The sequence below is a fragment of the Ochotona curzoniae genome, unplaced genomic scaffold, assembly GCF_017591425.1.
Source record: "Ochotona curzoniae isolate NIBS_2020 unplaced genomic scaffold, NIBS_Ocur_1.0 scaffold_1037, whole genome shotgun sequence".
Classification (NCBI taxonomy): domain Eukaryota; kingdom Metazoa; phylum Chordata; class Mammalia; order Lagomorpha; family Ochotonidae; genus Ochotona; species Ochotona curzoniae.
This window is the reverse complement of record NW_024467083.1, coordinates 28,687,821-28,710,587: the sequence shown is the minus strand read 5'-3', so window position 1 is coordinate 28,710,587 and position 22,767 is coordinate 28,687,821. Positions and strand designations below refer to the sequence as shown.

At 53.9% G+C, this 22,767-nt stretch overlaps 5 non-coding genes across 5 annotated transcripts; all 5 read right to left on the bottom strand.

The window, feature by feature from the left end:
- Nucleotides 1–996: 996 nt before the first annotated feature.
- TRNAK-CUU lies at nt 997–1,069 on the bottom strand. The gene has a single exon. It is a non-coding gene; the product is annotated as a tRNA-Lys (tRNA).
- Nucleotides 1,070–3,772: 2,703 nt separating this feature from the next.
- Nucleotides 3,773–3,844, bottom strand: TRNAE-UUC. The gene has a single exon. It is a non-coding gene; the product is annotated as a tRNA-Glu (tRNA).
- Nucleotides 3,845–13,632: 9,788 nt separating this feature from the next.
- TRNAN-GUU lies at nt 13,633–13,706 on the bottom strand. Its single transcript has one exon. It is a non-coding gene; the product is annotated as a tRNA-Asn (tRNA).
- A 1,659-nt stretch (nt 13,707–15,365) lies between these two features.
- Nucleotides 15,366–15,528, bottom strand: LOC121168936. The gene has a single exon (XR_005885800.1). It is a non-coding gene; the product is annotated as a U1 spliceosomal RNA (small nuclear RNA).
- Nucleotides 15,529–20,347: 4,819 nt separating this feature from the next.
- Nucleotides 20,348–20,511, bottom strand: LOC121168933. Its single transcript, XR_005885797.1, has one exon. It is a non-coding gene; the product is annotated as a U1 spliceosomal RNA (small nuclear RNA).
- Between the last annotated feature and the right edge of the window lie 2,256 nt (nt 20,512–22,767).

The window sequence follows — 22,767 nt, the reverse complement described above, 5'->3', positions numbered from 1 at the left end:
CTTACAGATTATAGAATCACTGGGTAAAATAAACAAGAAACTTTATAAAAAATATAAAGAAGATCACCAGAAAGAGGGTTAGTGTATTCTGTTGAAAGGGCTAATGCATCATAAAGTTGGAAGTCTAAATGAGTCCAAGGAAACAAAAGACAACAAAACTTAAACAAGGCAAGAGATACACAATTCAAGGTCAGAAACTACAGTCTCATTCAGTTAAATTTGTGTCACTAAATGAAATCAGGAGAAGGTGATCAGATGTCACCTGACCAGCAGGTCCAACAGACCCACGTCCTTGCTGCTTGGACAAGAAGAGACCCTTCCCTTGAGCGGGCAGAAGGGCAGGGTTCTTCCTCCTCAGCTCTGGTTTTGGTGGAGAGGGCAGTGCGCCTCCTTCCTTGCTGGGCTGGCTCCTGCGTGCTCCGGGGCGGGCCCAGGAAGATCCTGGGAGGAGCAGCTCCGGCCAGCCACTCCTCCCCCGCTCCCGCAGAATGATCACGGTGTCCTCTATTCTGCAGCTACGGCGCAGTCCGCGTCCTCTGGAGGCCAGGCTCCTGTGGCAAGTGCGGCAGAAGCTTCCGCAGGTTCCACCCAGAAACTTGCGGCGTAACAAGTGAAAGTGAAATTGTCCTTGGAGAAGACTCTCAAGACAAGGTGGAGGCCCGTGACCACGACACTCGCGTGTGCTCTTCTGTGGCTTCTCGGGGTCTGAGACCCAAGCGATTTGGTCCTCGGCCTCGCGGGGGAGTGCTGCCACGACTTCAGAACGGGCGAGAAAGCGGGAGAGCGCTGGATGTTTCCAGCCAGCCAAACGCCCAGGCTGTGTCAGGGCCGAAGGAGGAGAGGAGCGGTGGGAGGTCAGCGGACGGGGGTTAGGGGAGCGGGAGAAGGAGGGATGCTACTGGGCGGAACTCGGATGGTGTTGGTGGTTTGTGAAGAAGGTTGTTCAGTAGATGGAACTGGGACAGTTCCAGTTCTGAGGTTGCAAAAGTTTGCTTGCGCCCAACGTGGGGCTCGAACCCACGACCCTGAGATTAAGAGTCTCATGCTCTACCGACTGAGCTAGCCGGGCCACCTGCAGCCTACACTTGACGACATCCTTAGCATGACCTAAGGACAAACAAAAAAAAATCCCGTAGCCACACGTACACCGCCTGCTACCATGAAGGCATCTGCTAAGTTGGGGAAGCAAAACATTGCACGCGGCCTTGAGCCCTGATGGCCAGAGCCTGCCCAGGGCAGGCTTGCCAAGTAGGCGTCACGAGTTACAAAACATCCACGTTTCCGCAACTTCCCGCCAGCTTAGGCTGGCTCTCTCTGGACCCCAACTGCGAGGAGAAGCAGAAAGTGTGCCAGAGGACCTAGATGAGAAGGAAGTGTCCACAATGCCACGATGTGGAGGGGTGGAAAGGAGAGGATGGCCCATGGAAACAGAGGACTCACCATTCCCCGGAGGCCTAACTGGATTTTTCAATACAAGTGTGTGTTGCCTTTTAGTGTAGAGCCACGTTCACTTTTCAGGGCTCAAGGTGTCCCCAGTTGTACACGCACCAGGATTCTGAGCCCAGACCCATGCAGCAATTCCAAGGCCAGTGCCTTTAGCCAACGCTGCTCCCCCATGCCCAGGTGAGGACGTTGGTGCCCACACGGCAGGGGGCCCTGAGGGACCCCCATGCCCTTCAGTGTGGGTGGGCCAGCTGGGTTAACCTTGATGGTCACATAGTGAACATGGTGTGTGTGTGTGTGTGTGTGTGTGTGTGTGTGTGTGTGTGTGTGAAATCTGATCTTTGGGCAACTTTTCCCATTAGGTACTTTACAATTGCTAAAACCATTTATTGTGCAAAGCTGAATGAATTTAAGTTTTCTCAAGTGAGCATGTGAATGAATTGGGAGATGTACAAAAAAAAAAACAAACAGAAAGAACAGGCTTAATGGGGACACTAAGGTGAACTATAGCAGCCAGTGGATTTGGGAGAGATCTCATCGTGATTGCCAAGCAAATCAGGACTGTTGAACTATCAAAACCTCTTGAGACATTTAAGGTGTTATAAATTTCTATTTCTCTTGCTGTTGTTGATTTTGTGTTGTGACTTTTCATTTAAGAGGAATGTGTGGTGACTGTGTAATGGAGACTATCATGTCCAGATGTGAGGATGCAGTGCAGCGTGCATCTCTACTTCCAGATCAAAGTGGACTACTAATGAAACTATTAGCTGTATCTTGACAATAGGAAACGGGACTCTTTGCCACTGTCCATGCCCACAATGATGCACATGTGACTGTTTATGAAGAGCTATGCTACAGTAATAATATAGGGGAATTCGGTCAGGGAGAGCAGACATTGGGAGGGGGAAGGGAAATCCCAGGGCCTATGGGACTGTACCATAGAATGAAAATAATAATTTAAAAAGAACTTAAAAAGTATATATATGTATAAAGAAGCCTCACCTGGGTGGTCGCAGGCCTTTTTCTTGCATGTGCGAACCAGTACAGGGACCAGTTAGGTCTGTCACCTGCATAAGCCTACACACACAATGGTGATTATAGTTGCCTGTTCAGTTCTGTCCTCAGCCCCATGTTCTATGCAAACCGATGGGTGATGCCACCCAGCCCATCTCAGCCTGCCACAGGCCTGGCCCTTACACAGAGCAGCAGGAGCTACAGTTTAGTTAGAGGGGCTCAGTAACCCCCACCATGCTGGCCCCTTGCCCTGGGTCCCGCACTTTCTAATATGTACATCAGATCAGTCTGGTCCGTGCCGCATCCCAGTCCGGCTCTTGTATACACGGATGTGTGTTGTCGCTTAACTCAGCCCACCCAACACAATGATCCAGTCCACACGTATGCCGACAGGTGCTGTCACCATCCGGCCTGACCTGCCTCCAGCCCTAACTCCAATGCACACCAGTGGGAGCTGCAGGCCAGCCGCAGAGTGACCACAGCTTCCCTACCAGGCCCACTCCCAGATCTTGCACTTTCTAGGGGTTACTGTGGTCCAGTCTGACACAACTTGCACCCAGATGCTGTGGTAAAGCCCAACCAGATGGCACTTATCCTGGCTCCTGCAGGCTGCAGCGATGGCTGTGGTGGCATAGCCCAGGCCTCCGCCAAACCCAGCTCACAAGGCTGACGCTTGTTATGGCCCTGCCCAACCTGACTGCCCCCAGCTCCAGCACTCACACTGACCAGTGGGAACAGTGATCCAGCAGGGGAGCCCCCACACCCTCATCACATCAGGCTCATTCCTGGCCTGGGGTCATGTCTGCACCTGTGGGTGTTGCAGCCCAGTCTGTGGGTGCTGCAGCCAAATCCAGCACAGCCAGCCCCTTCTCATAAATACCTAGCGTTCGAATCCATTCCCGTGGAGTCTAAAGGATCAGTACTCGAAGCTGCCTGGCCTTTGGCAGCTGACAACCCACCGTGCACAGGGCATGAGTGCTAAGCCCGAGAGAGGTGCTCTGCACGGGACACGTGGGAAAGAATGAGGGGTGACACATTCTTGTCAGAAATTGAACCCGGGTGTCACAAGTGGGAAGCCACACCATGAGTGAAACCTTGTCCAGTACTCCCAGCAGGATGTATTTCTTAGAGTATAGAATTTCTCTACTGAAGTAGGTCTCACTGCCATTGCCACTGGTCCAGAAGCCCAGGCTATCAGCATGCACCAGAGGGAGGAGGAGGAGGAGGAGGACACAAGGTCCTTAGTGAGCATATCAGCAGCAGCATCTGATGCATCTGGCCATTTGGCGTGGTGCGGTGCTTCAAAAGGAGTTAGTTCCCTGACCGGGAATCGAACCCGGGCCGCGGCGGTGAAAGCGCCGAATCCTAGCCACTAGACCACCAGGGAACATACATCACAAAAAAAACCTGCATTCTCCAGTCCCACTACCTTGACTCAGTCCCAACAAGGCTGCAGCCTGCTGCGGGCAAACAATCCAACAGTGGCGCTCTTACAGCCCTGGTGCCTCCAAAAGAGAGTGAACGCGCAGACACTGCAGCCAGCCTTAGGCACGACCCACACAGCAGCTTGGCCGAGTTCCCAGGCTCAGCCCGCGCTGCAGCCCGCGCAGTCGGGGCACGGCTGCCTGTGATTCCGTGGTCCTGGCTTGGCTGGGCCAGGTCTGGGCACGCCGGGGCCGGGGAGTGGGCGCGAGCAGCTCAGTCCGAAGCCGGCGCCGCGTGTTTCTAAAGAGGGAGCGGGTAAGAAGGAAGACTAACGGAGAAATTACTTCCTTACTGCATCACCTGCCGTGACTCGGATCCCAACTCAGGTTGCTGCGGCCACAACGCACACTACTAGCCACTACACCATCACGGAACAATAGCTCAGCCTTTTCTCTCTCTTGCAACCTGCTGGTAGGCACGCACTTAGCACCATCACTTTTCACAAGTGCTCACAAGCAGCTGCGGGTCATCCAGTGTTTGCGTCTGCAGAGCTCGCTCCGCTCCCCCAGGACACCGTGACAGGCAAGCAGCCGGACCAACACCGTACCCGTGTGGCCCATCAGCCAGGACTCCCAGAGGTATCCAGAACTCCCGGGAGGTGTCCCTGTCCTCGCCTCGCCTCGCCGCCTTTCCTCTCTGCGTCCCGCGGGCTCCGCCTGGCCCCCCGAGCGCCCCGGGTGGAGCGAGCGGCGCCCGAGGCCTGCCCAGCGGGAAGCGCCCGCACCCGCGCCCACAGGCACGCTCAGCTCCCTCGGGTCCCGGTTCGGATGCCGGCGGAGAGGAGAGTGCGCACTGCCTTTCCCAGATTTTGGCTTCCGAAGCAGGGGACGGGCAAGGCGGCGAGGGCCGTGCTCTGCCCTGGGAAGCTGGGGTTTCCTGCGTGTGGGCGGTTGCTGGCCTGGCGCGCGAGGTGAGGGGCTTCATCCCTAAGGATTTCCCAGGTATTGCCCATTTACAAGGCCGAGTCTATCCCTACTGCACCCTGGTTCACTTTAATTAGCCCTTCCTGCCACTTGTTTCCTTGGCAAAGCCTGTGCTTCCTCAATTTTGTGGCCAAGATGTAGGCAGTTTGAGCCCATTTTTATCCCTTGCTGTTTTAGAGCTATTGTGGTGTTTTATAACCAAGTCAACATTCCACTCTGAAGAGGACAACACTGCTTTCGGATCATAAAGTGTGAGCCATGGAATCCTCCCTGTACACCTGAGGTGGAGTTAGAAACCCCACCTATTCTCAGAAAAGCTACTCAGAGGGGCCCTTTATGATTTTTTTTAAATTTTATTTTTGATTTTAGAATATGTTAACATAGTCGTTCAAAGTGGATTGGATCAAGGTTTAGGGAACAGCAGGTGTGATCACTGTTTCCACATTTTCTATTTTTCCTTCTTGTTTGAGACATTTGTGGGTTGAAGGGGTGTAAGTGGAGAAGCCATACCCAACCTCCTAACTGCTCCAGTACCCAGGGATTTGAATGGCCACCTGAGATCAAGCCAGGCTCCCAATGTGGCACATACTCCGAGGCCTCTGTCCAGGTAGTTTTGATACTTCTGACATGTTATTGACCTCTGATCCCAGTACCATGGTCCCCTTTCAATGTCCGCTGGCTGACATAGTCGACCTCAGAGTCTCCCTTTACCCAAATATTTGCTGTCATCATTTGGCAGGGCTTGTTGTCCAATTGGATCTGTCTTCCTTCCTCTGGGATGGTACAAATGTCCCCTGCCAGCTCAATGCCATATCCTACATGTGGATCTCAGCCTGCTGTCCATTTTTACATCTTCTCTACTGAGGAAGACCAGTTCTCACAGGTGGGCCAGGGACCCCAGCCAGGTTATCATGGCCCTGCTAGACTCATCACCCCTGAGGCTTATGGACCTGGCCCCCAAAGCACAGGCAGGTCATGGACCCAGGCCAAGCAACTTGGGCCCCACCAGATCCCCAGCCCCTGGCACTCATGGACCTAGCCCCAAATGTGTAAGCAGGTCAAGGACCCTGGCTAGGTAACCTGGGTCCCACTGGACCCCCGCCCCCAGGGCATATGAACCAGGCTCCCACCATGCAGGAGGGCGGAGGACCTGGGCCAAGCAACCTGAGCCCTGCTGGATCCCTTATGCCTGGGGCTTACGGTCCCAATACCCACCTTCCCCTGACTGCCATAGCTCACCTTACCTTGGCATGCACCAGCAGGTACTGCATCCTGGCTTGGGTCACCCTGCCCCCAGTTCCAGCTCATGCTGGTGTGTGCTGCAGCCCAGCCAGCCCCTAGGCCCAGCCCTGATGTGAACTGACTGGTATTGTAGCTCAATCCAATCCCTCCTGCACCCCGTGCTGGTTCTCAGATCTGCCAGGGAATGTTATGAACTGGCCTAGCCTGACCCCACCTGGACCTGATCCACATGCATGCCAGAGGGTATTGTAACCTGGCCTGGTCTGGGCTGCTCGTTAGCTTGGTTCTTCCACTCGTCTTCAGGAACTGCATTCTGACAAAGGAGTTTCCCAGGCTCCTCTATTAGGTTTCTCAGAATGGCATTTTGACCCTGTGATTTGTATCTCCTTGTCCATAGACTCAAAATCACATAAGTTCTGTGATTTTTTTTAATGAAGTATAATTGGTATTTGTTTTTTCAGAAAATATAGGTTACAGAAAAAAAATGATGGATAAGCAAAGACTCTATATACATTTTCTATCTAGAAATATTCATGTTTACACATTTTCTTGTCATTTTGATGCATAGTTGATAAGCTGTGACCATCCTGCATACATTTACTTTTTATTGCACATTTTGTTTTCCTTTTTCTAAATTCTTCTGCTTCACTTTGCAGGTATACTGCTTCCTCCCTTTCCCTCCTCTGCCTTCCGTTCCCCCATCGTCCTTGTTTTATAGTTAGGTTCTGTTGTTTTTATGATGACCCCCGAACCCTGCAGTCATCATTTTGTGCTCAGAGCCACCCAACATACAAAGTTTTACACATGCCTTGCCCCCTCCTCAGTGGCTTTTCCATTCTGGGTTTTCCTTGACATCCCAAGTGCTCTGGTTGCCTAGACTGTGTGGCTTGTTCCTTTAGTCCAGCAGCTACAAGTGGGCTGACAGCCAATCTCTGTCTCCCTGCCAACCATTTGCAAATCATGAGTAGTGGCTCCAAGCTTCCACGAGTCAGCTTATTTGTGTTCAGTTCCCTAGCACCTTCAGATCACTTTTGAAGAGAGCTATTTCCCCACAGTCAACAGCTATTAAACTTGGAAATTTAAACCTTAAAAAGTGAGGAGTCATTATTGGAAACAAAACCAGCTCTTTCAATAACGCCCATGTGGCAAACAAATGAAGAGGTCAGTATATGTGTCCCTGCGTAGTTAGATAACCGTGGGCAAAACTACTGGTTCTTTGCCCCCACATACGCATGATTGTGGTGGAAGAGCACATCTGAGAAATCCCCGTCCACGCGACCAAAACCGGTCCTCGTTCCCCGTTCCTGGCAGGTCTGGAACGCGGACTCTCCAGACCGTCTCCAAAAGGCCGACCAGCACCACGCCGCAGGTCTCATGCCCATCAAAGCACGCAGGTGCTCGACGTGCCAGGGGGTCGCCCTGCTGCTACCTTGGGAGAAGACACAGCACCCCGGAGAGAGGTTCCCCGGCCGGGGCAGGGCGGGAGGCTGCGGGCACCAGGGAGACCCGGAGGCGGCCCCGGCGAGGAGGAGCTGAGAGCTGAGGCGCCGGCAGCTCCCGCAGCTCCCGCAGCTCCCGCAGCTCCCGCAGCTCCCGCGCAGGGCGCCCACGGCCCGCGGGAGTCGTTCTGCAGCGCGGCCTTGAGCGCCTCAGGAAGGCGGCAGCGCCTCCCGGCCGCAGCCTGTGGCGGCTGCAGGGCCTTGGTGTGGGGCGGGCCTCGGTGCCCTCATCCCCACTCCACATCCAGTCCATGAGAATCGGTTTCCCCCCTGTGGAGCACGGATGGTACAGACTGCATTGTGTTCTCTCTCCTGGACATGACAGTCTCCATTACAGAGTCACTACTGTATCCAGAACTCCCAGGAGATGTCCCTGTCTTTTCCTCGCTTCTCCTAGCCTCCTTTCCTCTGGCCTGCCTCCTCTGCCTGGCCCCCAGCACCCGATTGTGCTCAACCTCCCCAGGGCCAGGCGCTTCTAGAGGAGAGGAAAGCGCGCTCTGCGGCTTGTAGCATTGGATGGCTTGCAGAGAGGTCTGGTCCTCTGCCCTCAAAAGCTGGGTTTTCCTGAGCATGGTTGTTTGCGGGCTGGTGCACGCGCTGAAAGAATTTCTCTCCAGCAAATAACCAGTTTTTCCACGCTTTGGAGCATGCTCTGCAGCTGGTGCAAGGCTGTGGCTAACCTAGCCCTAGTGCCCTCTTACACTTTAACTAGCTTATCCATCCTCTCACTTGCTTCCTTGCAAAACCTGCAAGTCTTCAGTTCCGTGTCGAATGGATAGGTGGCCTGAGCCCCGTCTCCATCCTTTACGCCTTTTAGAGCTGTCGTGGTGTTTAAAATTCCACGCAAAATTCCGTTACTAAACGAAACAACACTCCCTTCAAGTCGTGATTGCCCAGAAAGACGTAAGCCTTGCTATCCTCCCTGAATATCTAAGATGGGGTTGGAAGCTCCGCCTTGTCTTTAAAAAGCTAGTCAGCCTGGCCCTTTGACCATGTGATCAGATCCCCTTGTGCATAGACTCAAAACCACATAGGTTCTGTGATATTTTTATGAAGTATATTTTCTGTATGTGTCTTTCAGAAAATGTAGAATTTGAATGTAGAAATGACGAATTTCTTCTGTGATTTATAGTTGGGCTCCGTTGTTTTTATGATGCCCCCTAATCCTGCAGTCATCATTCTGTGCTCAGAGACATCCAACATGTAAACTTTCACACATAACTTGTCACCTCCTCAGTGGCTTTTCCATGCTGGGATTTCCTTGATTTCCGAAGGGTTGTGGTTGTCTAAACTGTGTTTCCTGTTCCTTTGGTCGAGAAGCGACAAATGGCGTAGAAATAGGTTTTGCACTAAGCCACAGATTTGCAAATCGTTAGTGGTGGCTCCATGCTTCCACCAGTCTGCCTTTTTGTGTTCAGTCTCCAGGCAACCTCAGATCATTTTTGAAGACAGATAATTCCTCGCAGTTAGAGCTATCAACCTTGGAGAACATGAGGAGTCATTACTGGAAATAGAGGTGGTTCTTGCAATAATGGCTATGTAGCGAACAGATAAAGAGGACAGTATGTGTGACTGCATAGCTCCGTAACCATGGTCTAGTGTTAGCATCTACAAAGATGTGGAATCCCCAACACCCAGAGGGGATTATCATCTGAGACTTTCCCACTGCACGACAGTTCCAGAATACCAACGCTCTAGAAGATTTAAACGTGTGATTTCACAAACTCGAATCAGGCTGTGGCAAAGAACCCTAGTCAGCAGCCCAATAGGGAGACAAAAAGCTGCTGGTTCTTTGCCCCGACACACGCACAATTCCAGTAGAAAACGACATCTGGGAAACGGTGCACTTGACCACAACCTGGCCTGGCTCCCCCTTCCTGGCAGGTCTGGAACGCCGCCCCCTGCACACTCCCCAACTGTGGAACCCGCACCGGGGCCCATCCACGAACCCCGCTCCCCAGGTCGCACGCCCACCAGAGCACGCAGCTGTGCAAAATGCAGCAAATCGCCTAGTCCTGCAGTCTTGGGAGAAGACGGCAAGCTCCAGATAGGTTCCCCGGCCGGGGCAGGGCGGGAGGCTGCGGGCACCAGGAAGACCCGGAGGCGGCCCCGGCGAGGAGGAGCTGAGAGCTGAGGCGCCCGCAGCTCCCGCAGCTCCCGCAGCTCCCGCAGCTCCCGCAGCTCCCGCAGCTCCCGCAGCCGGCAGCTCCCGCAGCTCCCGCAGCACAGCTCCCGCGCAGGGCGCCCACGGCCCGCGGGAGTCGTTCTGCAGCGCGGCCTTGAGCGCCTCAGGAAGGCGGCAGCGCCTCCCGGCCGCAGCCTGTGGCGGCTGCAGGGCCTTGGTGTGGGGCGGGCCTCGGTGCCCTCATCCCCACTCCGCATCCAGTCCATGAGAATCGGTTTCCCCCCTGTGGAGCACGGATGGTCTGTTTCATGCTCCTTCCCTCCCAGAGGACAGAGTAGAAGGAGATGGCATCCTGAGGAAGGTGTGGAGACCCTCGGAGAATGCGTTCTAAGACAGTTTCCGTAGTGGCTATACTTAGAACCAAGTGTAAAATGTGGTAAAGTAGCAGTGATAACGGCCATAGTACATTAGTGAGCAATGGTTCTAAATTTTCACAGGCATTCATGCTTGATATGGTTTACAGTGGCTGTTCACACTTAGCAGAATATTTAAGAAGTTTATATACAAGGGCTGCAGTTATGGCAAATGGGTCAAGCGTCATCTGCAACAAATACAGGGCACCAAACACAGGCATCAGTTAGAGTCCAGCCGCTCCACTTGTGATCCAGTTCCCTGCCAATGTGCCAGGGACAGCAGTGAAGGTCTTGGGAAAGCTGACTAGGTCACCACAGACAAGCGCTGCAGTTATTGGAAGACTTCCAGACAGCCTAGACTTCAGCACATGAACACGGTGTGCTGGGGTCCGTGTGATGGGTATGGAAGACATGAAGGCGTGTAGAGTATTGTTCCACTGCAGGCAGGGCCGCAAGGAATTTCCTGGGGTATGGCAGGGCCCGCGGATGTCTCTACAAGCACCTGAATGCAGCTCCATCTCCCTCTGCATGGACACCGGACTGCTGGGGTCCGTGATGGATGTGAAAGACAGGAGGGTGTGAAGAGTATCGTTCCTTTGCAGGCAAGGCCACAAGGAATGTCCCGCTGTGTGGCAAGGCCTGGTGGATGTCTACAACACCTGAATGCAGCTCTGCCTCCCTTTGCAGGGACACCGGACAACCCCATTGAGATTTCTGTAATCTATTTAGGCATTGTCTGCCTCTGCGGAATTACTGTTAAATATCAATGGGAGCTTAGAGGCTGATGTTGCTGTTACCGTTTTTAGCCAAAAAGCTGTTATTGCTGTTATGGCTGCATCCTGTGGCAATATGCTAATCAAGGGTGCTAACTCCCCTTTTGATCCTATGCTAATCAAGGGTGTTCTGTCTTGTCGCGCCCAGCGATAAGAGGCAGACGTGAGTGAAGTCTTCTGCGGTAATCTTTATTGCGCACCAAGATGAGGAGGGAAAGGCCCCAACCCCGGCAGGCTGTCTGCTCTTATGTGCTGACTGGCCCCGCCTCCGCCGATGATAGGTCGGCGTCATGATTACGCAGGGTCCTGGGCGACTGGATTCGTCAGTCCCAGTGTTCATGCGCCGGCCACGCCTCAGCTCACTGCGCATGCACTAGGCGCCTGCGCAGTACCGCGAAAGCTACGTCACCAGGAACCAAGGTGTGGCTTTTCCGGCCGGCGCCATTTTGGGTACGGCATGTGGCCAGTACATACAGATGCGGCTGGCAACACTGTCTTCAGGTGTAGTGGAATCTATTCTTTCCCTCTTTCTTTGGTCTTTTAGGTCCCTCCTGTGAAGCTCTTCCTTCCTTGACTGTCTCAAGACCAAGCCGTAGAGTAATTGTGGTAGGAACGTGTTAGTGATTGATATGCACCATCTATTGAGAACTTTTTCCTAGCCAGGTGCCAGGTGCCAGGCACCAGGTGGTTAACATCCTAGCCTTAGCTGAAACAAATGGCAGTTATCTTTAGAAACACCCACTTGACCATGACGTAAAAAGTCTGAGCCAGAGTTTGACTGTTTCTGTATAAATAAAGCGGACAGCTTTCGTGCACTGCCCATGATGATCATGGAATTGTAGTGGTCTATTTTGTTCCTCTAACGCCTCATGCACGCACCTTTCTCGAGTCCCGAACTCAGCTGGAGCTGGACACCGGCAACAGTGCAACAGAATATACATGTGCAGTGCTCACAAAAGGAAAAGAAACCCTGTTGAGCTCATCCAGGAAGTTTTTTTATTTTCTTAGGGGAACAAATGTCTGTACTGACCTTGGCAAGTGTCTAAGGTCACAGCCCATTCCCACTGCTGAGAAGCCCCTGAGAGTCCAGGAGCTCAGCCTGCGCCAGAGAGAGGAGCAGAGCAGGATTCTTCCTTAAGCACACAAGCTCCCTGAGCTCAGTGTCTTAGAACGCCACCTGCAGCTGAGGCCTTGACTGCTGCCTTGCAGGCTGAACGCCCTAGCAAACTTGGTTCCCAGTACTCTCAGCTCAGAACTGTCTCCCTCCTTCTCCAACTGCTGATGTCTACCCCGGATGTCTCTGGTTCTCAGAGGCAGCATACACCTTTCAGTCTGGACTACCAACAGAAATGTGAGGATTACTCTCCCAGGCCCAACAAGGGAAGAACAGAGATGATTATCGCACCAAAACTGGGTTCTGCCACAGGCACCTGCAAACACCACCTTGCCTTCGCTGAAGAAGAGCAGGGCAGACTGTGTCTGCAATCTTGAGCTCACACAGACTGCTGGAGATGCAGACCAAGGTCAAAGTCTGGGGGTGATGGTCCAGAGGTGGGCTGAGTGTGGACCAAGGCCACAGCCTGGAGGTGCGGCTCTGTAGCTGGGATACGTGTCCAGGGCCACAGAACTAGCTAGCTGTGTGCTTTCAGGACAGTCATGAGTCACTCACCTACCGACTTCTGTCCTTGGGTCATGCTGTTGCTTCCTGATCGTCAAGCACTGGCTGGTTAATGTGAATATGGAAGGTCTGGGTATTAAAGTGTGTGTCACATCAATTGCTGCAATTTGACTCTCTAAGCAGCTCAATACAGAGTTGATGTGGCTAGTCTGCAGGGCCTTCCTTCCTTCCTTCCTTCCTTCCTTCCTTCCTTCCTTCCTTCCTTCCTTCCTTCCTTAACTCAGAGAGATTTCCCTTCGGACACCCACCGTTATGATCTGTATCTTGTATAGGTCTCATGTCTTATTTTCCTAGTTGTGTGGCCTCCCTCTCCAGCCCTGTTCACCCTGCGCCCTGTGTGGTAGGTTCCTCCATGTGTGTGTTCCAGGACTCCTGAGCTACAGGGACAGAAGCAGATGTGGGGTGGGAGGAAGGAGTCAGGTCACAGTGGTGGCTTTTGTAGGGACAACAGACAAGAGCTTCTGTGACTTGAACCTGGGTCCAGCCCTGACCCCCGCCCCCAAGAAGGAAATACATTATCTTCCCAGATCCCTGACTCTCAGTTCTCTGTCTGCATGTATTAGAAGTGCTGGCTGTGCAAAGCTGTGCAAAGAGAACCTTGTAGCTACCTAGGCAACCCCGCTTTTCACTCCAAATATATGGTCAGTGGACTGGGGATGCTGCTCCTGAAAAGTGAATTGTAAAAATTCCACCCAAATACACTTCCTTATCAACCCCAAATCACCTGCATTCCCTCCCTGTCTCTCCCTATTATGTTCAGGGTTGAATGGAGGAGGGGTGGCAGGGTGGGCACGGGGAAGCATTTTCCTGAAGTCCAGAGTCTCACTGGGGAACTGGATCATGCCACATCTCCACAGTAAAGTGCTTTCCTTTCGTAAATGAGGTTCCTGCCATGTTTGTTTTACTGGCCTCTTGTTTCCTTTCTTTCTTCTGTCTTTACTAAGCTGTTGAGGAAAGAATGCATACAGTGTCCAGTTAACACTGGAGTTGGCAGAGCAGCTCCACAACAAAAAGACTACCGCCACAACAAAAAAGACCGTCCCTGGGTGGGCTCGAACCACCAACCTTTCGGTTAACAGCCGAACGCGCTAACCGATTGCGCCACAGAGACGTGGCAAGCAGCGCCTTGATGTCCCGAGAGCATGCGCACTCCTCGCCCGCTGGCGCCAGGCGGCCTTAGCCAGGGCAGCCGTGCGCGCGGGGGTCGGGACGGTGGGGACCGAGATCAGGACCCCGCTGAGAGGAGAGAAAGACAAGGCGGGCGTGGCCTTGGCGCCCCCGCAGCGCAGCTGGAATCTCCGAAGGAGAAGGGTCCATGATGGCGCAGGAGGAGAGACAGCAAGACGGTAGGAGGGAAGCGCCCGCTGCTGCGTCGCTCGCACGCTCACAGGAAACCAGGGCGGCGTGCGGGGGGAATGTGGCAAGGGCGCCGCTGGCCACCGACACAAAGGATGAGCCCTCAAACAAGGCATTGCCACAGCCACTAGTTCAGGTGCCCATAGGCACCCAGTTTCCATTTGGCCACATGGGTTTTCTGTACCTATGTGGCCAGGGTGCACTGCTTCCAGTCAGGGACTACCTCTTGCTGGGAGAGCTCCAATGATCCCCAATGGGAATTCTCTCTCTCTCTCTCTCTCTCTCTCTCTCTCTCTCTCTCTCTTTAAGACTCTGAGCTCAGGGAGCTTGTGCGCTTAAGGAACAATCCTGTTCTGCTCCTCTCTGTGGCTCAGGCTGAGGTCCTACAGTCTCAGAGGATCTTTAGCAGTGGGAAAGCAGATGTGACCTTAGACGGTTGCTATGACAGTACAAAAGCACGACACACTTAAATAATAAAAACTGCTGAGAGGAGCTAATCAAAGTACCTGCCCGGGCAGAGATGCAACCAGAACCACTCAAACTTATAATCTTTATTTTCTTCATATTTTCCTCTATCTGATTGCACGTCATCACCCTCTTTCATGCCATGGGTTGCAATTCATGTACATTCAACAGTATGTACTTCCTAACAAGGGTGTCCCTCAGAGGCCAGGTCAAGAATTCAGTGAGGGGTGGGCAGGATCCTGGCTTTGGATCAGCAATTGCGTTCACTGGGGAGTGAATCATCGGATGGAAGATCTTCCTCTCTGTCTCGCTCCTCTCTGTATATCTGAATTACCAATAAACAAATCATAAAAAAAAAAAAGTAAAAGAATTCTTTAAAAAAAAAAAGGCCTTAGTGTTCATTTCGTCAGCGACTGACACAATAGTGTCGACTTAAGTGCATGGGACAAAATCTTCAGAAACATAAAAGAAATCCATGATTTAAAAGAAAACGATACTGTGTTAAAGGTTGATTCTAAACCAGTTTCATAGGCCACAAGAGAATGAAAGAACTATGTGCAGTGTTACAAAAAAAAACTGGAGCTGAGGAGAACTAAAGATTCTGTGCCCACGGGGAATGCATTGCTGGGGACAGATGTCTATGAGAGAAAGCAGAACTATACCCAGTGTGGCTGTGGGTAGGGGGCAGCTATGGAGGTGGTAATGGAAGACACAGAAATGTGGAACTATATCATACAGTGATGAACAGGACCAAGCAAAAAAAATAAAAAAAAAAAAGAAAAGAAAAAAGAAACAGTTGAAACCTAAAGAAGCAGAAAAAGCAGAGGAATTGAAAAGTTGTGCTAGACATAGGGTGGGGAAAGCTGCAAGAGAAACAGTTGGTAGGGTAAGAGGTTGGGGTTTCAAGCACCACAATCAGCACAAAGCTGTCTTTGAGACACAGCAATGTCAGGGGAGAGCGCGAACGCAGTCCCCCACTACCACAAATTATGCAGTCGAGTTTCCCACATTTGGGGAAATCGCAGGGGTCAGCACCTCCCAAGTGCAATGGAGGAGCCTCGCCCTGGGAAAACCACCTGCATGATCATGGTATCTCCCTGCCAGGTAAGTATGACCAAAACAAACCACGCCGCAACACACATGCGCGCGCACAACACTTCACACACACGCTCACTTCCGCACGCGCGCTCCAGGCCCTCTGCGCCCTCACACGCACAAAACTGCGCACATTCGCAACGCACCGTCTCAACTCTCGCCCACACCACGCCAACTCGCCTCCTTTCCCTGCAGCAGCTGCCTGCCCAGCAGCCCCTGCGCTTCGGCATCTGCATACACACGCCCTCTCCGGGGCCTCTCTGGCACAGACCCGCCACGCCCTGACCCCACCCCCACCCCCGCTCAGCCAGAGTGGAGGGACGTGCCTGCCTGTCCCATGTCCCCACTCCGTCCCCATCTATCCCCTATCCAGCCCGTCTGCCTCCCTCGGGCTTTGCCCCGAGCCCTTGCCCTTGTCCCTCCCAGCTGTCCTGGGCCTTGGCCCATCTTGCGCCACGACTCTGGTGGGGGCGTTGGGGTACTCTCTGAGGGCACTGCATCTCCTGCTGGGTGTCGGTTAGGCTGGGCAGGGCAGCGTTGCTGACCAGCAGGTGTGTGGGTTGAGCCGAGGCAGAGGGGCAGCGGGGCAGCGGGGCAGCGGGGCAGCGGGGCAGCGGGGCAGCGGGAAGGGGGCAGGCAGTTCCGGGCCAAACCCAGGCACGATGACAAGCACAGGAGTCAGGCTGAGTTGTGGACCATGACAGGCCAGGTTATCACATCTACACCATGGACACGGTTGCATGGGAGCCAGGGATGGGGGCAGGCAGAGCGGGGCTAGGCTGCGGCACCCGCTGGCAAGAGTTGGGACTGCGGGTGGGCCTGGCCAGGTCAGGCTGTAGCATCCAAAGGCAAGGGCCCAGACGGGGGATAGGCCACGCCACGCCACAGTGGGCAAAGCAGGGGCACCCACTGATGCACATGAGAGCCAGGTCTGGGGGGTAGACGAGGCAGAGCTGAGCGGTAATACCCGATCGCAGAGAGCCAGAATAGGTGTGGGCTGGTCTTCAAGGTTGCGGTGCCCAACAGTGAAGGTCAGGACTGGAGGTGGGCCAAGTCAGGCTGAGCCCAATGCCGAGGTGAGACAGGACGCCAGGCTGGGAGCGATCGAGCGTGGGAGGACTTGTGGCAGGGCTGGGAGGGAGGCTGCTGAGCCACTGCTCCCACTCCGCTGAGGAGCAGAAGAGCTGGGATTGGGGGTGGGATTGGCATTGGGGCTGGTGAAGGCCTGGCAGGGCTGCAACGACCACAGCAGTAAGTGCTGGCAAGTGCAAGACCTGGGGCCTGGCCTAGTAGGGAAACTCGGCTGCAGCTCCCAGCTCCCACTGACGGACGCGGGTCAGGGCGGATGAGGAAGCGCCATCGGCAGCCAGAGTGGTAGACCCAAGTAGACCCGCGGCTGACGTGGCCCTACCAGCTCCTGGATCGCTGTGTGACAGAGATGTGCAGCTTCGGGGATTCAAGGGTAAGGACATGTTCAAACAGACGGAGAAACATCAGCCCGTGTGAAGCAGAGATGGGCACATTCCCAGGAAATAGGAGAGGACAGAAAGACAGCACACCGTGGGGCACCTGGAGACTGACAGACACAGGAAAGCCGAGGAGACAACGGTGTCGTGTCGGTGTGGCAGTGACCGACACCCCAGGGGCATTCAGCAAGCGGCAACCTGAATTGCACCGGCACCCAGAACTCCACCAGCAACAAGGTGGGAAGGGACGTTCGCCAACTGGGCAGCTCAGGAGGCGAACCCAGGCAGAGAGCTGCCCGTCCTGCTGCTCTGATGGACTTGACCAGGAGCAGGGACAGAGCGGCAGGTTCCAGATGGCAGTGTGGGAACAGGGTAGATTTCACAGCCCAGTCTGCCCCCTAGAGCCGAGTTGGGCACCGCTTTCTACAGGAAGGCAAAGGCTATGGGACAGTACTGCACATGCACCGTGCTGAGAAGGAACTCCTTTCTGGCTCAGGACCTGCAGCAACGGGACAAACCTGCAGCTGTCACCCGAGATAGGTCCGAGTAGCCCTCAGACCTGGCGGCCGGTAGATCGAGAGCTCTACTAGTGGCACGACGGATGCCATTTTGTACAGCGTGGAAAAACTAAGACTGCAGGGACAACAGTGAGCTGCGCATACGCTGGGCTGGGAGCAAACTCACCGAGCTCAGTGCATTACACTGGTCCCACGGGGAAAATACTGTCGACTTTGGCATCTTACGACTCAAAAGGGGGAGGAGAGTGGTGAGCCGGGAGCTGGGGCTGCTATGGTGGAAGTCTAACATAAGAACTGCAGACCTGGGACTCGCTGGAGGGGGTGGCACGAGTGACCGCAAACAAAGAGCCGTGTGCCAACCACAGTCAGTAAACTCACACTGCAGGCCTGTGGGTGACACAGCTTAGAAAACTGCGCCAAGGAGAAGAATCTGATCACCAATGACCAAGAGCAAAAGAGGAGACAGAGGCACAATGGATAGTACTCAAGAGTCCCTGAAAAGGAGCAAAAGCCTTGGCCAACCTCAGAGTTCACTGGGGAATACCTGGAGAAATGGAGGATACGGCATCCAAAACACTTGATACCAAGCTTCTTACCAACGGCGAGAAGCACCTCAAGCAGAAGTTCAAGAAATTTAAGGAACATGTCACACAGGGGATGACTCAAATGAAAGCTGATATATCAGAAATGCAGAATACAGCACAGGAATGTAAAATTATAGTGCAGAGTCTTGAAAAGAGGATGAAGAAAGTAGAGGAAATCATCTCAGAATTGCAAGAGATTTCCTGTCACCAGGAGGAACCAAACGAAAAGCTGGAAGCAGAGCTGAGTCAAGCCAAAATAAATAAATAAATAAATAAATAAATAAATAAATAAATAAATAAATAAATAAATAAAAGTATTCAAGAACTATAAAGGAATGACAATTGAATTCACAGGAAACTCAACGGGCCAGAAGAGAATGGAGCAACATATTCCAGATTCTAAAAGCACAAGACTGTCGGCCCAGGATAACGTACCCAGCAAAGTTCTGCTTTGTCTTTGAAAATGAAATAAAACTTTCCCACAGTGAAGACAAGTTAAAAGAATATGCCTCGGGGCCCAGTGCCGTGGCCTAGTGGCTACAGTCCTCACCTTGAACGCCATGGGACCCATTGGGCACTGGGACCCATTGGGCAGCTCCGCTTTGCATCCAGCTCCCTGCTTGTGGCCTGGAAAAGCAGTTGAGGACAGCCCAAAGCCTTGGCACCCTGTGCCCATGTGGGAGACCTGGAAGAAGTTCCTGCCTCCTGGCTTCGGATTGGCATAGCACCGGCCGTTGCGGTCACTTGGGGAGTGAATCATCGGACGCAAGATCTTTCTCTCTCTGTCTCTCCTCCTCGCTGTATATCTGACTTTCCAATAAAAATAAAATAAATCTTTGAAAGATTAAAAAAGAAAAGAAAGGAAAATATGCCTCTTCCAAACCTGCCCTACAAAGGATAACTTCAGATGTTCTCTCGACAGAGAAGAGGAATAGCACCCACCAAAACCAAAGGCAAATGTGAAGAACATCCCAGAAGGCTAAAGACTAAATCAGTGAACAACCCATTGCTAAAGGGACACGAACAAATTCCCACCTGCATGTAAATGACTTACACTCACCAAACATCCTAGATTAGCAGACTGGATCGAAACAAAAGAAAACAAAACCCATCTCTTTGTCGCCTGCAGAAGACATAGCTCATCAGCAAAGATAAGCAGAAACTATATCTTCTCATGGGTTTCTATTTTTCTTTTATTTCGTTTCATCTCTTCAAAACGCTTTGTTCCTGGTGAAACTCTTCACGGACTGCTACATCATACAGTAGCATCATTTTCTTCAAGAAAGGTCTTGGTTTTCATTTCTTCAGCGACCGACACAAGAGTCATCCAGTAGCATGTTATTTAACTTCGTGTCGTTCCTAATTTCTTTTCTTCCTGTCGTTGGTGTTGTAGTGTGGGCTTTCACTAAGGGGAGGATGTACAGTAGTGACTGTAATGGAGACTGTCATGTCCAGATGAGCGAGCGTGTCTACTTCCAGACCAAAGAAGGGATCCCCATGAGAGCGTGAACTGTATCTTGGCAATAGACTGGACCTATGGCCGTTTAGGAAGAACTATACCCGGTGTGGGTGTGTGTGGGGGCGGGGGGGAAGGGGGGCGGCTATGGGGGACTGGTAATGGAAGTCACAGGGGCTGTGGAACTATATCATACAGTGATAACCAGGACCAAACCAAAAGAAAAAAAAAAGAGGAAAAGGAATAGAGTTGAAAGGCCAAGAAGCAGAGAGCAGAGCAAGCAGAGGAATGGGCAGGTTGTGCCGTGGCTAGCGCTGCAGGGTTTTGGTTTGTTTGTTGATTGTAGAGTTGCAAGAAGCCAGGTGTTTGTCTGTGGATTGTAGAGTTGGGTGAAGCGTTTGAGTGTAGTGGTGTGTGCGTGGTTGCAGGAGTGATTTTTCCAGTTTTGAGAGAGTGTATCCAAGTGGGGTGTGGGTTGAGTGTTTGTGAGTGGCAGTGGTGGGTGCATGACTGTGTGCAGTGCAGTGCAGTGCAGTGCGGGGTGAGGCGGGGCATGAGTTGTGAGAAGATGGTGTGGGTGCAGGGAGTGGTGTGTGGTGTGGTGCAGGTGGTGGGCAGTGCAGTGTGTAGGCAAGCAAGGCGTGGGGTGGGATGCAGGCTGGAGGGGAGGTTAGAGGAGTGTGGGTCGGCGGGAGAGGGATGGGATTGAGATGTGATGTAGAGAGGTGCGAGAGGAGTAGTTGGTCGTGTGAATGGGTGAGCGTGTGAAGCGCCGCAACGTGCACAAGGCTGTCTTTGAGACACAGCAATGTCAGGGGAGAGCGCGAACGCAGTCCCCCACTACCACAAATTATGCAGTCGAGTTTCCCACATTTGGGGAAATCGCAGGGGTCAGCACCTCCCAAGTGCAATGGAGGAGCCTCGCCCTGGGAAAACCACCTGCATGATCATGGTATCTCCCCTGCCAGGTAAGTATGACCAAAACAAACCACGCCGCAACACACATGCGCGCGCACAACACTTCACACACACGCTCACTTCCGCACGCGCGCTCCAGGCCCTCTGCGCCCTCACACGCACAAAACTGCGCACATTCGCAACGCACCGTCTCAACTCTCGCCCACACCACGCCAACTCGCCTCCTTTCCCTGCAGCAGCTGCCTGCCCAGCAGCCCCTGCGCTTCTGCATCTGCATACACACGCCCTCTCCGGGGCCTCTCTGGCACAGACCCGCCACGCCCTGACCCCACCCCCACCCCCGCTCAGCCAGAGTGGAGGGACGTGCCTGCCTGTCCCATGTCCCCACTCCGTCCCCATCTATCCCCTATCCAGCCCGTCTGCCTCCCTCGGGCTTTGCCCCGAGCCCTTGCCCTTGTCCCTCCCAGCTGTCCTGGGCCTTGGCCCATCTTGCGCCACGACTCTGGTGGGGGCGTTGGGGTACTCTCTGAGGGCACTGCATCTCCTGCTGGGTGTCGGTTAGGCTGGGCAGGGCAGCGTTGCTGACCAGCAGGTGTGTGGGTTGAGCCGAGGCAGAGGGGCAGCGGGGCAGCGGGGCAGCGGGGCAGCGGGGCAGCGGGGCAGCGGGGCAGCGGGGCAGCGGGAAGGGGGCAGGCAGTTCCGGGCCAAACCCAGGCACGATGACAAGCACAGGAGTCAGGCTGAGTTGTGGACCATGACAGGCCAGGTTATCACATCTACACCATGGACACGGTTGCATGGGAGCCAGGGATGGGGGCAGGCAGAGCGGGGCTAGGCTGCGGCACCCGCTGGCAAGAGTTGGGACTGCGGGTGGGCCTGGCCAGGTCAGGCTGTAGCATCCAAAGGCAAGGGCCCAGACGGGGGATAGGCCACGCCACGCCACAGTGGGCAAAGCAGGGGCACCCACTGATGCACATGAGAGCCAGGTCTGGGGGGTAGACGAGGCAGAGCTGAGCGGTAATACCCGATCGCAGAGAGCCAGAATAGGTGTGGGCTGGTCTTCAAGGTTGCGGTGCCCAACAGTGAAGGTCAGGACTGGAGGTGGGCCAAGTCAGGCTGAGCCCAATGCCGAGGTGAGACAGGACGCCAGGCTGGGAGCGATCGAGCGTGGGAGGACTTGTGGCAGGGCTGGGAGGGAGGCTGCTGAGCCACTGCTCCCACTCCGCTGAGGAGCAGAAGAGCTGGGATTGGGGGTGGGATTGGCATTGGGGCTGGTGAAGGCCTGGCAGGGCTGCAACGACCACAGCAGTAAGTGCTGGCAAGTGCAAGACCTGGGGCCTGGCCTAGTAGGGAAACTCGGCTGCAGCTCCCAGCTCCCACTGACGGACGCGGGTCAGGGCGGATGAGGAAGCGCCATCGGCAGCCAGAGTGGTAGACCCAAGTAGACCCGCGGCTGACGTGGCCCTACCAGCTCCTGGATCGCTGTGTGACAGAGATGTGCAGCTTCGGGGATTCAAGGGTAAGGACATGTTCAAACAGACGGAGAAACATCAGCCCGTGTGAAGCAGAGATGGGCACATTCCCAGGAAATAGGAGAGGACAGAAAGACAGCACACCGTGGGGCACCTGGAGACTGACAGACACAGGAAAGCCGAGGAGACAACGGTGTCGTGTCGGTGTGGCAGTGACCGACACCCCAGGGGCATTCAGCAAGCGGCAACCTGAATTGCACCGGCACCCAGAACTCCACCAGCAACAAGGTGGGAAGGGACGTTCGCCAACTGGGCAGCTCAGGAGGCGAACCCAGGCAGAGAGCTGCCCGTCCTGCTGCTCTGATGGACTTGACCAGGAGCAGGGACAGAGCGGCAGGTTCCAGATGGCAGTGTGGGAACAGGGTAGATTTCACAGCCCAGTCTGCCCCCTAGAGCCGAGTTGGGCACCGCTTTCTACAGGAAGGCAAAGGCTATGGGACAGTACTGCACATGCACCGTGCTGAGAAGGAACTCCTTTCTGGCTCAGGACCTGCAGCAACGGGACAAACCTGCAGCTGTCACCCGAGATAGGTCCGAGTAGCCCTCAGACCTGGCGGCCGGTAGATCGAGAGCTCTACTAGTGGCACGACGGATGCCATTTTGTACAGCGTGGAAAAACTAAGACTGCAGGGACAACAGTGAGCTGCGCATACGCTGGGCTGGGAGCAAACTCACCGAGCTCAGTGCATTACACTGGTCCCACGGGGAAAATACTGTCGACTTTGGCATCTTACGACTCAAAAGGGGGAGGAGAGTGGTGAGCCGGGAGCTGGGGCTGCTAT